This window comes from Mesoplodon bidens, assembly GCF_964165515.1.
Source record: "Mesoplodon bidens genome assembly, chromosome: 4".
Classification (NCBI taxonomy): Eukaryota; Metazoa; Chordata; class Mammalia; order Artiodactyla; family Ziphiidae; genus Mesoplodon; species Mesoplodon bidens.
In genome coordinates this window covers 116,773,533-116,789,457 of record NC_138160.1, presented here as the reverse complement: position 1 = coordinate 116,789,457, position 15,925 = coordinate 116,773,533, and the positions used below count along the sequence as shown (strand labels likewise).

The 15,925-nt window shown below is 45.8% G+C and overlaps 1 protein-coding gene across 2 annotated transcripts in view; it reads left to right on the top strand.

The window, feature by feature from the left end:
- SPOCK1 (SPARC (osteonectin), cwcv and kazal like domains proteoglycan 1) overlaps positions 1-15,925 on the top strand; it is a 549,178-nt gene that overhangs the window by 359,926 nt on the left and 173,327 nt on the right. The gene's annotated exons all lie outside the window — the stretch shown is intronic.

Genomic DNA, 15,925 nt, shown 5'->3' with positions numbered 1-15,925 from the left:
TGACTGACAGTAACACTTAATAGAACAATCCAGCAATTCCCAGTAGTGGATAGACCAAACCATAACACACAGTTATCAATCTCCTACTGTCCTTTTTCACTGGTGCAACTTTACTCTGCCCCAAGCGGCTTACATGGGAATTATAGAGATCAAACATTTGCACTTTGTGAAAATGTTGCATTTAATTGTAAATCATGTGCAGTTCCACTTACATCATGATTTTGCTCATAGGCCCCAGTCCCCACCCACCCACCAAGCCAATCTACCAGTGCTTTTATTGTTGCCTCTGATCACTTGTTTTCCCTACCCACAATTTCTTCATGCCTTGGACTACCCAGTTTTCAGAGCCTACCTCCAATGTCCCCAATTCCGTTGCTTCCTTTCTATAAGCCTTCTTCGTGCTTGGTGTAGGTCACAATTTCTCTCTCTTCATGACTCTCATTCCCATGGTAGTCTGTCACTTTTTCTCTCTTGGACACCTGGCACCTTTCGTTATGTAATTATGTAAACTCCTCGAGGGCAGGGACCAACTGAATTGTAGACACCTGAAGAATGAGTAGGAATTAGATTTGCCTAGGGGTGTGTGTGTGTGTGTGTGTGTGTGTGTGTGTGTGTGTGTGCGTGTGTGGGCGTGTGTGTGGGCGTGTGTGTGGGCGTGTGGGGGAACCTGTGTTGTTTGAGACATAGCATGTGTAAGAAGGTGATGGTGGCCCTGTCCCTGGCAAGGTATCATTCCTTGGTGATGCCCTCTCCATGGGGCACATTGTACCCCTTCTCCTTTCACTCCTTTCCATGGACATGTGCTGGACCCCTCTTTTCTGGCTGTGTCTGTTACTCATCAGAGGACACTGGGGCTGGTCAAGGGCCAGGACTTCCCTGATGCCAAGCCTGGATGGTGTTTCTTCCCTATCTAATACCAACTCCTGGATGCTTGGACCTGCAGATGAACCAGCTTTGGAACAGAATCTCTGATCAAGGCACATGCTCCCTTTTGGAGTGGAGGCCATCACCCATCTTGGGCATGAACCTTTTTACCTCTGCCCGTCTGATGCAGATACCTAAGTCAGGCATAAGAGGATGGACAAAACCGGGCACCAGGGCATGATGCCATGTGTCAGGACCACTAACTGCAAAGGACAGCTAGGACACGGTTCAAAGGAGAGCAACAGATTTGATTGTGGAGTTGGAAATTAGGGCATGTATGAAAAATAATTAGGAATTGTAGCCTCAGGAAAAGAAGCCTGCAGGGAGACCTAGTAATTGTCTTCAAGCATATGAAAGCGAATTATACCACCGAGTCAGGTCAGCCTGTCTCTTTCCCATGGAGAGGAGAGAAAAGTATGTTTAAACTTGAAGAGCAAGGGTTTCCGCTAAATGTGGGATAGTTCCCTGCTGGCACGAGCCATTTCAAGACTGCTCACATCAAAGTTGCATAAGGTGTCCCTCTTTCTAGAGGAAAAGCTTAGGCAGAAACTGGGGACTGGCTTAGTTATAGCTCAACGTTTTTTTAGCCTCTAGGACTTGGTCACTGGATTTGACTGTGAAAGGCACCATCATAGGTGCCTGCGAGTAATCAGTAAGTGACATAATTTGGTGGTGAGGTTAGTCCCAAAGCTCTTGGCTCTGCCTTCTACCAGCTGTATAAATTCGGGCAAGCTACCTTCTCTGGGCATCTCTCCCCTTTACTACAAAATGGAAATAATCATGCACACTTTGTGGCATTGTTGCGAGGATTAAATGCTAACAGGTATACACAGAATATAGTAACTACCTAACACAGTGGTAGTATAAATATATAGTAGCTAAATATTTAGGACAAGAGACATCCAGTCTTTACCCTGAAGGAGTCGGTACCCTGATTTAGGAGATGTGATAAATGCAGAGATGTGTGTTCAGCAGACAGAGCCAGACTACGATGGTTCAGATCCCTGAACTCTGACCCCATAGGCAAGTCAAAATGAAAACCAAAAGAAAACCATGCGAAACTACAGAATAAATGCAAGAAAGACCAACACAGTTCTCACATTTACCCTGATTCTAGTCCACAGCTTGATGGTGTTGAGTTTTTTTGTTTTGTTTTGTTTTGGTTTTGTTTGTTTTTTTGGTGGTACGCGGGCCTCTCACCACTGTGGCCTCTCCCATTGCTGAGCACAGGCTCCAGACGCGCAGGCTCTGTGGCCATGGCTCACGGGGCCTATCTGCTCCGCGGCATGCGGGATCTTCCTGGACCGGGGCACGAACCCGTGTCCCCTGCATCGGCAGGCGGACTCTCAACCACTGTGCCACCAGGGAAGCCCCTGTTGAGTTGTTTTTGAAATACCAGTCTCATAAAAAATACTTTTGTACCCTAAGCACATGCTTAGTCTGATGGCTGGCTAATCCGGACTGGTGATGAGATGGAGTGCAGCTTCCAACTTTTGCTCAACGAACAGTTCTTGATCAGGCAGCATCTTGGGTGCAAGAAACAGAAGCCAAGTCTCTTGGCTGAAGAAAGCTTCAGAAACAGGTGACTTGTGGGAAGGATGACAAGAGCTCAAAGAACAGCTGGGGTTGGGGGTGGGCTTGAACATAGGGCAGAAACTGAGAGCCCTGCTGAAGGCCATACATCGAAAGCCATCAAGTCCAAGTGCTCTCACCTTGGCTGTGATGAATGTAATCTTCGGATTTTCTGAAGACTCTGAAAGAGGTCTGAGGCTAGGCTCAGACCACCTGCTTGTCCACTATACCAGGCCTCAGGAAAAAGAAGGATCTGGTTGCTTCACCACGGGGTGAAAGGCAAGCATCAGTGGAAACCACATTCCCATGAATGCTACGCACAAACGGGAGCCTGCGTGCTGGAAGGAAGGGAGTGAAACATTGGATGGAAGGAAGAAGACAGATATCTACACGTCATATTCATGCGCCAGGCCCTGTGCACCACCAACGTGAACAGCTAGTCGTGTGCTTAGCTGGTTTGCAGCCTCCATCATTTGCCTGCCCGTGTATTTTCATCCTGTTTCCACAGGGAGCCTCTAGGTTCCATGAGGGCAGCCATCCTGGTTGATAAGCTTTGTATCCCCCAGCATGGCACTCAGTAAGTGTCTGGTGATCTGGTGATCGATTGCATCACTGTTGATTGGATTCTGAAGTTAGTTCGCCTCAGGAAGTGGGAACAGATGATGCCTGGGTGTCCCTGGGGTCAGACACTGGGAGTGTGTAGTTAAGGCTAGAAACAGCCCCTTGGTCTCAAAAAAGTCTGCAAATACATCTCTCTGATTGCCAGCTGAGTTCCAGCATCATGTACTGTAGGCCTGGGTCTCTGGTGGGGAGGTTGAAAAATAAAAAAAACCTCGTCCCCTCAATTGCTTTATTAAATAATGCACAGATGACAGGGCATGAAACATTGATGCACAGAGAGCTCGTCCTCCTGCAGGGGAGAGGGACTGCTGGATAATTGGTTTTTCTACATAGCAAGTAAGGTAGCTCGGATATACTGTTACTATCCCCCTATCTATTAGTGGAGGGATGGAACAGGTGAGTCTTGTTCTCCAAATCCTCATTATCCTGCCCTTACCGAGGCAGCAAAATGAATGGAAAGGCACAGCAAAGTATCGACGTTTCCATAGAAATCAGCTTGCAGGATCAGACACTTCTTTTGGGTTCAGTCTGAGGGCCATTCTGACCACCTTTTTACAGATTGGTGGAGAATTATTACTTTTTAAAATCCATCTGGAAACTTGAGAATTGTTGATGTTGCAGGCCGGGACTGCATTCTGTGATGCTGAGGGTTTCAGTGCAGTCATCACTGAATTCCTCGAGAAGGCTGTTCTGTGGAAGCGAAGGAGGAAAACGTACAATTCAAAGGCCAGATGCTCAGGCCATTCGCTGGCCAGGGAGGCAGACTGTCCCTGGTGATTTAATATATGAGACGTGCATGGTGCACTTGAGCAGCTGCTCTCGTCCTCTGACTGGAAATTTAAGTCACAGTAACCTTTATAATTGGAGGCACACAGATAACATATGTTTAGTAGAAAGGTATGGTCGTTGTCATGCTGCCCTCTTAGATGTGAATGGCACTTCAAACTCCAGCGTGAGTTTCTCTTGGTAGGAATTGTTAGCTGATGAGTTCAACAGGCCAAGGAACACTGTTGGATGCCTACTGTGTGCCAGCATGGGCTGTCCTCTCTTGCCTTTTTTTCTTTTTTTTTTTTTTTTTTGCTTTTTGTCATTTGTAATGTTTTATGACAGCTATTTTGATCCAGGAATAAGTGAAAGCTGTCTTGATGTAAATACAGGTAGCTCTCAGTTACTTAAAACCCATGAGTGCGTTTTCCTCTATTCAGTAGACTTTTACAGAGCACCCATCATGAGCTAGATTCTGACCCCACTTAAGAGACTGGTGTAATGGAAACGCCTGTGAAAGGAGAGCAAGAACTTGGATTTACAACAATAGGTTTGCTCTTGGCCTGGCCATGTCCTAGCTGTGTGCCCCAGGGCAGTGACTGAACCTCTCTGAGCCTCATTTTTTTTTCTGATCAGTGAGATGGGAGAACTCTTGATTTCCCAGACTTCTGGGGAGGCTTAAATGAGACAACCTGTGTGAATGCACCTGTATTTTCTGATACATAGCGGGTGTTCTCTAAACGTTGGCAGGATGAGGTTCTCACACATTTATCCATGAGGTGTTCCTAGAGCTGGCAGAAGTCAGTCAGCTTGTGGTCTTAACTCCTGTGTTGCCTGGACTCTCCTGCTCTTTGAGACCCAGTGGGTGTGAGCCTGGGCATGTAGCCCTTTGAGGAGATTCTTGAGAGGGATTAAAAAAAACAAAAACAAAAACAAAACTTAATTTGGTAGGGGAGTAATGATTTAGATCCAATATTCTCATAGAAAAATGGGTTATTTTGAATGTTCTTGGTCCCATTAACAAAATTTAATCTGGTGATGAAAATTTATGGGGCAGCAAGCAATCTGTCTTGCCTGATGATGCTCAAAAGTGCAAATGAATACTTCCTCTAACCTCCCTGCTTTTCAGAGTTTACCAGTGTGCAAACATTTACATTTCATACAGGGTGGTCCTCATGCTGATGTGTCCTTTTTATGGTCTGTGTGAAATACATGACTTTGACATAGATGGTCTGCTGCCAACTTAAATTTTCTGAGAAGCCACATTGAACAGACAGAAATACAATGTATATTAACAAAGATGACTGTTTGTTTGGTATAAGACCTTATGGATAAACTGCAGGTATGCCGGTTGGCCCATGTAGGAGGGACAGGAAAATTGAGAGTCCCACACTGGTGCAGAGTGGCCGCCATGCTGACTGTAGGTCTTAGGCTGAAAGCTTAGAAAGTCGTGATGTCATCCAGCCTCATCATTAGGTCTTGGAGGCAGACAGACCATGGTGTGAGTTCCTCTAGCTATGTGACCTTGGACTAGTTATTTGACATCACTGACCCCAGTTTCTGCACCTAGCAGTTAGGGTACTGATACCTCCATCACAGGGTTGTTAGGAGGATTTAATGAGATGGATGGTGTATGTAAAGTGCAGAGCACAGTACTCTGCACGTATATCCGTGTCCAGGAAATGTTGGCCATTATTACTACTACTACTATTGCATTACCTAGCAGTGCATTGCTAGGTAAGTACTAAGTAATGGAATAGTTAGTGACCTGTGAAAGCTTTAGAGCTTGAAACAAAATGTTGCATCAGCCTATACCATTCTTTTTAAAGGTACTTAGGGAGTTTGCCTTTTGATAGGTCTTTGAGCCCTGGAGGGGATATTAGGGTACCAGACTTACCTTAAACTTCTATTTATCTTTGGCCTTAGCTTTCCTGCCTTTCCCTGGTGGCCATGCCTGCCACTCTTGCACGTATCACCAGAAAGTCTGTCACGTGACAGCAGGCACTTTGTCTCTCCATTCACTGGTGTGCTTCCAGCACCTAAACCAGAGCATATTTTGTGTTGAATAAATCCATGGCCTTTCAATCTTCATATTGTATGTCTGGTTCCTTCCTGGGTCAGAAAGGTCTCTTCTTACTTCTCATCTCTCTTAATGAATTTAAAGGCCAGCGGTAGTTTTAGAGCTCTATTTCCTTTTCTCTTTTTCTGGGGATCAGCATGACAGAGTAGATGGAGCAGTGGGCTGGGAGTATGAGACCAGGTTCTGGTTTCAGCTCTGCAGGCAGCTGGCTTGGGAACCTCGGACAAGTTAGCCTCCCCTCTCTGGACATCACTACCTCAATAGTGTCATCTGGAATTTGGTTTATTAATTTATGAATGACCTTCCAGTGCTGATGTTGGGCAGAGATGTTCTCTGAAGGTTCTTTTTAAGGACAAACCCCACTTTCCTGCTCCCTCTTTTTCATGCCTCCTTTTTCTGCCAGGCTCACTTACTTCTCATCCGCCATATAGACATGAATCCAGACCCAAGGGATGTTTTCAACAATAGCTCCTACCAACACACCTTGCCTGTCTAAGCTAGGCTGTCTCAATCTCAGAACTATGGATGTTTGGGGCCAGATAATTCTTTGTTGTGAGGGGCTGCCCTATAGATTGCAGACTGTTTAGCACCATCCCTGACCTGTACCCACTAAATACCAGTAGCATCCTCCCCAGCTCCCCACCCCCCAACCCCAGCTGTGACAAGTGCACTGTTTCCAGACATTGTCAAATGTCTCTTGCGGGGGGTAGGGGTGGCACTGGGGTCATCTGTAAATAACCCCTGATGGAAGCACAAATTCTTCCCTAGTCTTATTTCAAATGATGTTGTAAGAAGACAGACGATTTTCTCAGGAGACTAGAGCAAATAGGCAGTGTATTGATCAGAGGTTTCTTTTCCCCTGGGGGATAGAGGAAAAGAAAAGAAGAAGAAAACAACTTTCTTACCCGCTTAAAAGTAGAAATATAAAGCTAGCCCAAATATTGTGCTGGGGCTCTGGATTCACACCAAGATAATTCCATGTATAATACATCACCAAAGACGAGAATAGAGAATGACAAGTCTTAGATCTTACCCAGACTGTGACAGCTATTGCATCTTATTCTTACACCATGGAAATTGGATAGTGGTGGCACTGAATACTTGATGAAAAAGATAGGTTTTTAAAATCTTCCATCTTGCTCACATCTTAGATGTAGGAACATCCTAGAGATTTTTGAATACAGAAGCAATTTGGACAAAACATTTTCAGTGGTGCCAGGATATTATAAACAATGTGTTGTGTGTTTATTGTAAACTGGATGGTAACATTTTGTCAATGGAAGTATGATACTGGCTGCTCTGAGGCAAGTCAAAACTGTTTATAAGACAGGAGCTCACAATCTAGTAGGTGACACAAGATAAAAGTTGGTGGAAATTTAAACCATAACTAAATGTGTAGGTGAAAGCAGTAATGGTTTTACAGCATAAGCAGTAATTGCCATTGGAGCCCAAAGAGATACAAGTGTGAGCTCAGGTACAGAGGCGAGCCTTACTTGGGGAGAGAGTTTAGAGGTTCCCAAGGAACACGGGATACCCTGAAGGACTTTGTCTCAAGCATCGGGGGCTTGATTATGATCCTAATTAGCTCTATTTGGTGACTGGTGAGACAACGTACCCTTGACGTCAAGGGTCAACTCTAGTGTGTTACAGTGGCTTAGACTATTCAAAACAGAGGTGAGCCCATTTTAAAAGGCACGTCTTTTCTTGCCTCATGTGCTTCCTGAGGCTGATATCCTTTGAGGTATCTTCCCAACTCAAAATTACCCATTCTGTAGGAATATTGTGTCTCCATCAAAAAAGAAGAAGAGAAATTCCCATGGGTGGGCTTCTGGTAGCCATGCTTGCTTTCTGATAAGAGACCCCTCATCCCAGGCTGTAGGTGACTGGGTCAAGGTGGACACCTTATTTCAGCTGGACCTGATTCTGGCCTGAGACTTTCGACTTAGGACTAAGAGGCACATGACTGGAACTGTGCCTGTGAATCTGGGAGTCGGTGCAGCCATCTCTCACCTGTGAAGCCTGAAAAACAACCTGAGAAGTTGGTGGTTTGCCTTCTCTGAACGAGATCCTGGGTATACGGGTCACTGGTACCCTGACCCGGTCATCACAGGCCCACCCTGTGGAGAATGGGGTTTGCCTAGGGGTCTTCTCACAGCCCAGCCTGTCCTCTCTTAAAGGACCCTCCCTCGTCACAGTGCCCCCAAGGACTCCTGCCCTTCTAAGGCACAGCAAACAGCCCCTCCCCTGATGACCTTCGTCGGAGTGTTCTGTGGAAATCTCACTGCCCACATTCCCGTGATGCACACAGGGAGCAGCTCCTGAGGGCCGTCATGTTGAGAAGGGTCTGCTCACCCCCATTACTCTGCCCCTTCACAGCAGTGATGGTTCAGTGCATTCACTTTCCAGATGTGGCTGCATTTCTACTAACAAGGACCGTTCAACACCCTGAAACTGCGGTTTCTAACCACAGGGCCTGTGATGTTCTCTACAGACCATGAATCTGTATTGCTTAAGGGTTCTCTGGATGGTAGGAGCACAGCCTGGCTCAGGTATCTCGAGAAGAATATCCAAGACTCACAGAGGCTGCGAGAGGCCGGGTGGGAAAACCCTGGCTTAGAAATTGGAGAGGACTAAGGCAGCACCAGAGGGTCGGGCAGTGAGAACCAAAGACTAATGATCCCCAATGTCTCCTCTGCCCTGGGGCCCCCCTTCACCTTGCTGAGTCATAGGAAGGTCACTGGGATTGAATGAACCAGGGCAGGGGGAGGAAGGATCAGATGGCACCCATCACTCCTGTCTTTTTAGTGGGAAGGAGGCAATTTGAACCACTGTCCCACCTAGCCCGTGCTCAATGGGGAGAGGTGATTCAGTGTAAAGGAAAACAGGATGCTGCTAGGAAGGGGGGATTGAAGGACTCAAGGTAAACATCCATGCTGGGTCCCTTGCATCACAAAACTGTCCGTAAAATTCGGAGTGCAGGTTTTAGGCCCCCTGAAGCCTGTCCACGGACCCCTGGTTCATAACCTTTCATCCAAAGGAATTTCCGTTTGGTCATATCATTCCAGACATTAGTGCCCAGGGCATGGGATTTCTGTGGGTTGTGATGTGGAGAGGATGTTAATTGCAGGCCATGCAAATAGCAGAAACCTATACAGGATGGGAAGCCACATAGAAGATGTCCTTATCTGCCCCTTGGGGATACATCGATGGTGAATGCCCCACCTCAAGGAAACTATCGGGGGGATGAGGCCCCTTGGTTGCTCCCCTGCCAGAGAGTCACCTCTGGGGCCTGACAGCACTAAGGCTGACGTTCAGCGCGGCCAAGACTCGAAGAAGAGAGAGCAGAGTCAAGCCCGTTAGGAGGGCAGAAGTCCTCAGGGCGCAGGACTGCTAAGCTAATTGCACAGATGCGAAAACTCAAAGGAAGAAAAAAACAAGTCTGTTAAAGCTAAAAAAAAAAAAAAAAAAAAAAAAGTGTCATGTCGTTTTGCCAAACGATGAAGTGCTTTCCAACTGAAGAAGACTAACCCTTCAGGCACACTTCATCCTGATTGTCTTGGGAATTTTTGCTGAGAGAGGGAAGTATAGAATTCTCATCGTGCTGTTGTTCATTTTGTAAAGAAAAGACATGTTCTTATTTATTTAGTTAGTTTTGGCTGCGTTGGGGCTTCGTTTCTGTGCGAGGGCTTTCTCTAGTTGGGGCAAGCAGGGGCCACTCTTCATCACGGTGCGCGGGCCTCTCACTATCGTGGCCTCTGTTGTTGCGGAACACAGGCTCCAGGCGCACAGGTTCAGTAATTGTGCCACCAGGGAAGCCCAAGGCATGTTCTCATGAAGCCATGGGTGATGCAAACACTAGTGTCTTCAGGACCAGGCAGGCGAGTCCTGTAGGAGAGAAGGGGAAGGGACCGAGGTGAAAGCGAGTGTAAAGGGGGCACAGAAGATACGGTGGAGAAGGCAGCCATGTGGGAATGCAAGCCCGAGTGGCCAGCTCTTCCACTAAAAAGTAACCCATATCCAACATGTCGCTTCGTTTCTGCAGCAAGACTTGGTGGTCATCCTGCCACCGTCCGTCCCCACTTCTCAGGACGCAAGGCACTTCTGCTTCCCCATGAAGGTACTCCTGAGGTCCCTTATTCTGTGGTTCTGGGAGTTTCTCCTGTATCTGTTGAAGCATTGTCATACTCCATCTTGTTAATGCCATTGCCTGACACAGGAGTGAATTCAGTCTGAAATGTTGTCAGCTTGCAATTTTGAAATGAGTTAAAAATCACTGGGCTGCTTCATCAGTCTGAGTTCAAAATCTGGGATTTGGGCTTGGCTTCCAATGAGGGTGACTCATTAGGAGGGAGTGAGATGGTGCAGTGGGGCTGCCTTTGTGACAGCGACTTTGAATTGGCATCAGGGCCCGTGGCCCTTTGACTGGACAGGGCCCACAAAGAGAACAGACAGAGTTTTTGTTTGTCAGAGGAAGGAACACACCAGAGAGATTTGTTGCCCATTTTAAAAAACAATTGGGCATGAAATGGATACTGTTTGGATTACAGAGAAACACATCTTCTCATTAGCTTTTTCAGGATCACAAAAGGCCTGATGGCTGATTTAGCCCCAGCCAGTGGGATCTGGTGCCAGAAAATCTCTGTTACACATTTGCTTAGGGAAGCAGTGTTCAGGACAAAGGGAATCTCTTTCATTTCATCATGTGTCTTCTCGTTTCACTCTGTTCCATGTATTTACGGAGTGCCAGGTATGCATTTCCAGCTTGACCTCACTGAGAGGAGGGGGAGGGGAAACCTTCCAGTGACCTTCCCCACGTTGGCTGCCTGGTTGGTGATGGATGCTGAGTGGAGCGAGCAGGTTTCTGATGCAGCGGGTGGTGAGGGGGGAGGGGGGATGAGGGGTGTGGGCTGGGAAGACCATCACAGGCGGGAGCTGCTGCAGAGAGCAAGACCAGGATGACAGTGGAGGTGGCTCTCCGGAGGTCCCCTGGGAAGTGGAGAATAGAGGCAAGATGCCTTCAAGGCTGCACTTGGCTTAAAGATCACCTAGTAGAGAAATCTAGAGAGGAAAATGGGTCCAGTTTGGGCTGGTGCCACTGTAAAGAATGTTTAAGAGGAATCCTGTGGGAAAGAGTTGAAACTAACATGTGTTGATTACTTGCTGAGAGTAATGTTAAGCTTTTGATATGTTGTCTCCTGCAGTCCTCCTAAGCACCATGTGAGGGGGATGTTACCCATCCCCTTTACAGCTCAGAGAGGCTGCATAACTTGCCCAGGGTCACACAGCACCCAAGGAGCTGAACTCATATGTGAAGTGGGATCTTTCTGAAGCCCATAGTTCATGCTCCTTTGACCTTACCGTATCATCCGTATCACACATATTGGTGATTTGCTTGTATGAGCAAAGATGTGTCCAGGAAGCCTGAGATTTGGGTTCTCGGCAGTCTGTTCACCTTTAGCTTGAACAACATGAGCCACAGCCAGTCAAGAGCCCTGCACTGAAGCACAGTCCCTGGCCTGCCATGTCTTGGTGGTCATGAAGATGGATCCAAGTTCCCTGGCTACTTAATCCATCGGGGCTACTCAGGAGCTCTCTTTTGCCTCACTCTTCAAATGAGCTGCTTAGCTTTCAGTACTATCTAACGTACCCTCCCTCGCTCTCTTCCTTTTTCCCTTCTTCCCTTCCTTCCTTCTCTTTCTTGCTTTTCCTCTTTGAGAATGTCAGTTCCTTAAGAGCCAAGGGCTTCTCTTGTCTTGCCCATCCCCAAATGCCCAGTGCTTAGGATAGTACTTGGCATGTAAAATGAGTTTCATAAATGTTTGCAGAATTGATGGGCTAAAGTTTTTCCTATGCTAAATACAATCGTGTTTGTCTAGAGGCAGATGCTCCAGGGACACCTCTAGCTCTGAATCTTTGTGACCTAGAAATAAAAGATGTATGGAAAGATACTCCTGGCACAGACAGTTTATTCAGCCTTAACTGAATATATCCCTTGGAGCAGACATAATGTCAGGGGACTTGGGGTTCAGAAATGATGAGCCAGACTTGTCCCTGGCCTCACAGAGTAAGACAAAGGAGTGATTAAGTCCATGGGCTGGGGGCCATTCATGTACTCATTCAGCAACCGTTAGTATCCCCATGATATTCCAGACTGTGTGGAGGTGAGAGGCAAGCAGGAGTGAGGAAGAAAGATATTGTCTGTGGTCTCCTGAGGCTTCTACTAGATTTTTGACAGACTTAAGAGTCACATCCCATCTTTGCCACTTACTAGTTGCATGACCTTAGGCAAGTTCTGATATTTTTTTCTCATCAGGTGGAGAAAATACTGGCCTTATAAGGTAATTGTAAGAATGGAAGGGTTCTTTGTATTGGATGTTGCAGTCTAGACTCCAGAGGCATGAAAGAACACCAGGTGTTTGAGGGCTTATGAGTTGTCTGCTGTAACTGAGGGCAGGGTCAATAATGGAGGAAGAGGAGAGAATGGGCAGGGAATGGGAACTAAATTTCGGAAAGGAAGTTTGAGGCCAGACTGTGGAAGAGAGAGTCATGAAGCTCTTTCGTAAAAAAATTTTTTTTAAATTTAGAATCCATAACTTTAACAAAAACAAGAACATCAATTCCCCTCCTTTAGTGGGGGAAAAAAAACCCAAAAAACTTTGCAGCCACTACAGTATCTAAAGATGATTGCCTCCCTACTCTGTCTTACCTGCTGGGTACCCAGTATTTATTGCTAAAGAATGAAAATGAAAGATTTTACTCCTTGTGTTTATTCCACATTTGTCTTAGGGAAACCTCATAGGTACTTGCCCATAATTTATTATTGCATCTGTCTTCCATGTGCAGTTTAGACCTGATTTATATTTTATATTAGCACTACCAGCCTTAGCTTAGAGTAATGCAAGGGGGGTGAGGAATTGGCCCTTGAGTGGCACATTGGTGAAGAGACAGGAAGGAAAGAGAGACAGTTGTGAGCAAGGTTGGAACTGTGAATTGCTCAGCTTATTTGGATGCATGTGGAAAATTGTATTTCGAAATGATTGAACAGTGTGAGACACAAAAACCAGAGGAACAAGAATACACAAGATTTAAATGATACGGCACTCACTAAAACCTACGGTGGGAGACGCAAGCATTCTTCTCTCAGCTTGAGGGGGTTTCTAATAGCTTAGAAGGTGCTCCAAGAAACCTCAGCTCCGGTCAGCGCTAACTTTGCCATGATTGCATCAATGTTAACAGTTAAGGAATGGAATTTAATAACCTTGGGAACCATCCCAAGAAAGCAGAAATGAATCTGCCCTCATTGGAGAAAGAAAGGATTTGGAAATGAATAGTCTCCGATTACCCATTTTTAAATCCGGAGCAGCCAAGAGTTTCTGAAAACAGTGGGAGGGATGAAAGTAATAACAGCTTTAATTTTGATAGTTATACCTGGAGAGCCCCAAATGCTTTGTAGCTCATTTATAAACCTCACCCAATGCTTGACACATTGAAAACTCTCAAAAAAGCTTTGGATTTTGCAGGTTTAGTTCTCTAAAAATCCTTGGGGCCTTTCCCCAGTGGGACTGTGATAGAGCCCTGGGACAGATGGCATTGGGCGAGGAGGGAGTCTGTTCTAGGGGGCATGGGATACGTTTTTGATTGACCAGCTTCAACTGGAGTGGCTTTCTGGTCTTTGCAAGAATGAACAATTTGCTTATGAAGGTTCTTTGTATGTACTTACACTGCTATTGATTTGTCATCTTAGATGTCACTACCCTGGAGAGCTCTCTGCTTCATCCTAGGACCCTTTAAACTCGGTAAACCCTTTAAACACTTCTCAAACTTTTCTACTAAAACACCCCTCAGGGCACGTGAGAGCAAATACCTACTCTGAGGTTTAGGGGGCAGAATCCACTGTGAGCCCATATATTTTTGAAGGCTGTTTGATCCAAGTTTATGTGAATTTTGCATCTTATTCCATAGTAGACCAGTGACTGACTTAATAATAAAAAAATGTTTAAAATTATCTACCATCTGGTAACATAGATGTTGCAGGCAGAGTCACTGTGAATGTGCATCCTCCTTGGCCCACCACAGTCTGAGAAGCAAGGACTAGATTAGATTGTGGAAAACAGGGAAAGGAGACCAGGCTGTGATAGATACATATGGTGTGTGACTGCCGGTTTCCCCACCTTCCACTGATTTTTAGACTTGTCGGGGGTGTCCAGTGAATGAACACCATGTTACTTAACTAGAGCTCTGCACCGAGGTTCTGCCCCTCAGAATGATGCCACACTACGCAAGGCTCTGAGAGGTCACCTGAGCATCTTGATCTCCAAGCTGGGACAGGCTTTCCCTGCAGACTTTACTGTTCTGGTTTCAGTTAACACCTGTTCCTGCCAGCCTCTCTAGGGCAAGGCAGAAAGAGGCCAGGTGGACATCCTCTGGCTGAGGATCGGAAAACACCAGCTTTGTCCACCAAACCTGCCTGGATGAACCTTGCTGCCCATTTATCCCCAGCATACCACATGTTACCAACCTTCCTGGACTCAAGCCCTTGGCTGCTGGGATCAACAGTGTCTGCCAGATTCTCTCTCCTTAATTATTCCCTCTTTTTCTAGCCTTTTACCAGTGGCACTTGAATGTAGACCCTTAGGATACCTTAACACTCAAAATCCTTGACTCTCCAGTAGAGACTTTTCAAAGCCCAAAGACCTTCTCTTGAAAAAGAGAAAAAAAAAAAAGAGTATGACCATGTGGGTTGTACTCTTGGTGAACATAATTTAGGGGAAGGAAAGGTTTTTATTCTTCATTTCTAGACCTTACAATCTCTGAGATGAGACAAAGCAGAGCACAGCCCTACTAGAGATATATGAATGCCTTAGTTGTCATACGCTGGCTTCAGCAGTGGTGAAGATCTGGTTAATCAGCAAAAGTGTTCTGGGTAAACTGGGCCCTGAGCTTGATGTTCAAAAAGAAATTTTAATGTTTTTTCCTGTGGAGATAAGTCTAATATTTGGGGTTGGAAAGGCTGAACAGCATCATAGCTCCAGGATCTTGAGTCTCTGAAATACCTGGGGTCACTTGCCCTTGGTGTACATCCCCTTTCTTTATCTGAAGAGCTGGTAAGAGTGGTGAGGATGATAACATGCACCATATTCCAGGCCCTGTGCTCAGCACCTTTCTGCGTTATCTTGTCAGATCCTCATGACACCCCAGTGAGGTAGATTTGTTGGTCTGCAGCTGAATCCTAAAGAGGTGAGTGACCCGTCAAGATCACATCAGCAGGAAGTAGCCAGCTGTGTCTCTCCTCTCAAAATGACTCCTCTCTGATCCAAACCCTTGGGCAATCTTCTAGGTACACTCATTTTTATCTTTTTGGAAATTAGTGGACTTTCTGAATTTCCACATTCTTACATGGTCAACTACTACGGCTGCAGAATAATGGCAGAATCATGCTCATTAGCACCAAAGGAGTTAGTTCTCTGAGGAAAGCTATGTGTTTTATAGGAATTTTAATTGCTTTGAAGTGAGGCGCAGGTATAAAAGATAGACTTTATGAGCTATAGCACTCTTTTAAGTACACTTTTTCCTGGAAATATTTGATTTTTATTGTGCTTTTTGTATCCTCTTATTTTTCCTAGGTTATGGAACTGGTCTTAAGTAATTCTGTCTCCTTTGTTCATAAATGTCTTATGAATAATTTCTGTCAATTACAATGAAATAGAACCCAAGTGCTTCAACTATTACAACATTTTAATAAATTCTGGCCATTTTGGTGGATGAGAAGGTTAAGACTTCTCTGTGCGTGGTGTCTTGTCCCTCTACTGAGAGTTGTGACTATTCTCAGGTCCCATTGATCATGCTGCCTGGTCCTGTCCCATGTCACCGCCAGCCATCCTGCGTTTCCCCAGTGACATGGACCATATAGATGCTTCACAAAACCCACTCACAGAAGGAACGATGAGGTTCACTTGTTCCATG